We start from the raw sequence: 4,765 nt of genomic DNA, 5'->3' as shown, positions 1-4,765 counted from the left end.
TTATATGAGTAAGTTGTTTACTATAATGTCTTGTGTGAATGAATATGATGCTTCTTGTCCGTATTTTATTTATCGACTATTCACTCCATAAACATGTGGTCCTGTTTACCGAGTTCAGTTTCGCTTGGGGACAAGCGAAGTCTAAGCTTGGGGGAGTTGATACGTCCAATTTGCATCACTATTTTATATCATAATTTGCTGTTATTCATTGATATATTTCATATTGGGACACAATACTTATGTTATTTCATCTATTTTGCATGTTTCATGATTATTTGGAGATCGCGCACCGGAGCCGGATTCTCGCTGGAAAAAGCACCGTCAGGATGCAATATTTCGGAAGATCAACTCGTGGAAGGAAATTTCACCAAAAATCCTATTTTTCCGGATGACGGAGAAGGCCGGAAGGGGAGCCGAGAGGACCCAAGGTGGGGCCGGACCACGGGCCGGCGCGGCCCATGGCTCCGGCCGCGCCACCTTGTGGTGTGGGGGCCCCACAGCCCCTTTCGCCTCCTTTTCTTCGCGAAACCCTTCGTCCCGAAGACCTAAGCCACGGAGGGATCCTCACGAAGGGTTACGGCCGCCTCGCGGGGCGGAGAACACCCAGAGAGAAAAGAGCTCTCCGGCGGACAGGAATCCGCCGGGGAAATTCCCTCCCGGAGGGGGAAATCGACGCCATCGTCACCGCCATCGAGCTGGACATCATCTCCATCACCATCATCATCATCTCCACCATCATCATCGCCATCTCCACCGCTGGACATCGTCACCGCCGTAGCAATTTGGGTTTGATCTTGATTGTTTGATAGGGGAAACTCTCCCGGTACTGATTTCTGCTTGTTATTGATAATATTGAGTGAAACCATTGAACCAAGGTTTATGTTCAGATTGTTATTCATCATCATATCACCTATGATCATGTTCCATATGATGTCTCGTGAGTAGTTCGTTTAGTTCTTGAGGACATGGGTGAAGTCTAAATGTTAGTAGTGAATTATGGTTGGGTAATATTCAATGTTATGATATTTAAGTTGTGGTGTTATTCTTCTAGTGGTGTCGTGTGAACGTCGACTACACGACACTTCACCTTTATGGGCCTAGGGGAATGCATCTTGTACTCGTTTGCCAATCACGGGGTTGCCGGAGTGACAGAAACCTAAGCCCCCGTTGGTATATCGATGCAGGAGGGATCGCAGGATCTCAGAGTTTAAGGCCGTGGTTAGATTTATCTTAATTACTTTCTTGTAGTTGCGGATGCTTGCAAGGGGTATAATCACAAGTATGTATTAGTCCTAGGAAGGGCGGTACATTAGCATAGGTTCACCCACACAACACTTATCAAAACAATGAAGATTAATCAGTCGCATGTAGCGAAAGCACTAGACTAAATTCCCATGTGTCCTCGAGAACGTTTGGTCATTATAAGTAAACAAACCGGCTTGTCCTTTGTGCTAAAAAGGATTGGGCCACTCGCTGCAATTATTTCTCTCGCATTTTACTTACTTGTACTTTATTCATCTGTTACATCAAAACCTCCTGAATACTTGTCTGTTAGCATTTACAGTGAATCCTTCATCGAAACTGCTTGTCAAAACCTTCTGCTCCTCGTTGGGTTCGACACTCTTATTTATCGAAAGTACTACGATACACCCCCTATACTTGTGGGTCATCAGCGTGCTTGGCGCAGGCGTCGTCGCGGGTGTCTCTGGCCATCGGCCTCGACCTCTCGAGAGGTGCAACCGGGGCGGGCGATGTTGCGGCATGGAGGTCTTCCTCCCCATCAAATCTGGTTTGTGTCTCCCCGCTCGGATCTCTCTCTTCCGCTGGTTTGGCTAAAGGCGGTGGTTGCTCCCAGACCTAGTACGTGATGTTGCTGGTGGTATGCTTGGGACCGGAGGAAACCCTAGCTCGGCTGGCCTGGCGATGCCTTCGGGCGCCGTTCTTCCTCTTTGGAGGCGTGGCTGAGGTCCCATGTTTACACCTTGACCTACCTCCCGGGCGAAAGCCCGAAATCCTGCGGATTGGGCAACGTCGACGTGCTGCATGTTGTGTCCTCGTTGGAAGCGTCGCCTGGGAAGTGTGGTGCTCTATGCAAAGAGTTTAAGGCTGGAGCTTTGGCATGTGCAGTTGCCTCCTGTGGCTTTCTGTAATATCCCAGAACATAGGACAAACGTGGGGTAGATTTAGAAAAGGGTTGTGCATTTCATCGCAAAACAGGGAAATTTTCGCGCCTAGTTGCATAAAACCTAAGAGCGATCGAGGTTTCTCTCTCGTTGCTATTAGGGTTAGAGTGATGAGAGTGCTATAAATTTTGACATTATCTCTTTTGAAATTAGGGTTTTGGCGAGGAATTTGAATTGGCATTTGAATTTTAATTTCAAACAAATATGGATTTAAGTAAACAACAATTCAAATGAATTCATAATTCATAACTCAAATCAATATAACATTGATACAACACATCTCATAAATAAATTATAAGTATTACAAAAAGCTCATAAGTAAAACTTGAGCTTTATTGATTTAACACACATATTACATTGTCTTTACATAATTCCTTTATATTAATTGGAGCAAATACACAACATAAATAAGTAAATAAAAATAAAATTACAATATTGAATATTTTCCTACACTAAATCTTCAAAGATCTTCACTTGATCATCTCCAATGCTTGATCAACATGAAACCTGCAAAATAAGAAGGAAAAAGAACCAGATTTTCCAGTAACAAGTGGCAAAGCCACTTGGGCAGTAAAAATGAGAGGAAATGGACCAGATAAGCATTGGCTAGGAGGATCAAGTCCCAACAAAAGCCAAAGCAGGCATAGATATTTTCCCCATCACAAACCATGATGAAACCAGGGCACGACACCACATCACATAGCCATAGTGATGTTCTCGACCAAGTAGGGCATCACCAAATGCTATAAATAGCACAGTAACTTGGAGATAGGGATGAACTCCACAGGACAACAAGAACATTAGCAAGAACACACTAGCAGCCATATTCATCCAGTTCATCCACTGAACCCAAACCAAACCAAGCAAAACCAAGTAGTAGACCATGGTGACTTAGAGCAAGATCATCCAGGAGCTAGGAGGTGAAGGGCAGTTGATCAAGTCAACCAGCCAAAAGCACTTCATCAACAAAAAGAAACCATCTAGGAGCTGAAGCAAGGTATAACTCATACCTAGATTGGATCCAAGAATTAAATCCATCATAAGCATGCTCATACACACTTGGTGTGGAGCAGATGCTCCACAGGGTTAATCATCACTTGGTATAGACCAAGTGATGCTAGTAAAGAAGAGGCCAGACCAAGTGCTAGTGTATCTAATAGTTGGACATGCACAAGCAGCTAGAGTACCCAGCTATCCAAACGAGCTACACAAACCAGACATAGTGGCCAACTAATCTACCTAGCATCATCTTGTGTAAAACCATCAGTAAGACCCATTTTTCATCAAAAGATCACCACAAGGCATTCATATAACTGATTCCCAGCTGTGGATATTGTTATTTTCATAAAACCAACCAGTTAGCCAATTTATTTGCAACCAAGGTCAGTAGCAAGATACTGAGGTCACAACACAAGCCCAACAAGCAAACAAGCCACACACAGGCAAGCTTGTTTTCATTACCAAAGAGGTTCAGACAAGTAATTAATTCCAATTCATCATAGAATTCATATAAGCATCCTTTAAATCAAATGAATATCACCAACACATGGTTCATCAAGTAAATCAAACAGTAAACTATCACAAGGCAAGAGCATGACATGCGCAGGTTAGTTTACTGAAGCCAATGCTTCAGTAAAGCACACCAGGCTATCAAACATTTTTTACCAAGTAATAACTGCACGCAAGAGTATCCTAAACCATACACAGGGCATACACAAGTGTCACTGGTATAGCACCAGTAGCACCACAAGGCACAAGTGCAGATGATTACACACCAGTAGGCATCACAAGTTAACCATTGGGTAACCAGCAAGTGCTGGGAAGCTAGCCAATGGCTAATGCTTCAGCTAAGCAGCAGTAGAGCCTGACAATAGAACAACATGGCAACCAAAAGCATCACGGGCTCCAGAAGAAACCACAGGAGCAGTAGGATCATTAGAACCTTGCAAGCAAGCATATACATAAATAATAGCATGAGTAAATAGTGTGCATAGGAACACCAGATGCACTGCAAGGAGTAGGAGCAAGAAAGGCACATAGTAAGCACCAGTATGTACAGGACAAGCTATACAGAGCATCAGCAATGGAGAAGCACCAGTAGTGGCACAACATGGCCAGTGGCCAGCAATAATGGCAACATCTAGCCAGAGAAAGCCAGGCAGAGAAGATAATGGATGCAGTGGCATCAGGAGGAGCACTCATGTATGATCTAATGATCATCAGGAAGCAGGAGAAGAAGAAGAGCATAGTAAATCAATGGTGGGTACAGAGAGGTGAGAAGAGAAGGAGAAGGGGGAAGCTTACCATGCGCCTAGGAGCAGAGGCTATGACATGGCCAGGGAGTGCTCGCGTGGCCGCAGCAGCTGCAAGCTCAGGGAAGTCGCCGGCGTTACGCCGACGAGTCCATCCTCACCGCAAGCACGAGCACCTTGGAGACGACGGCACAGTTGGCGCCACAGCACCACCCGCGTCAGGTCCATTTCCGGGTACACGAAAACATTGAAGGCGGTGGCCTCATCACCCAGGAGGACATGGATCGATGAAGAATAGACAGTGGTGTGTGAACCCTAGATCTAGTAGGG

Source organism: Lolium rigidum, chromosome 6, assembly GCF_022539505.1.
Source record: "Lolium rigidum isolate FL_2022 chromosome 6, APGP_CSIRO_Lrig_0.1, whole genome shotgun sequence".
NCBI lineage: Eukaryota > Viridiplantae > Streptophyta > Magnoliopsida > Poales > Poaceae > Lolium > Lolium rigidum.
Note: the sequence above shows the minus strand (reverse complement) of the source record.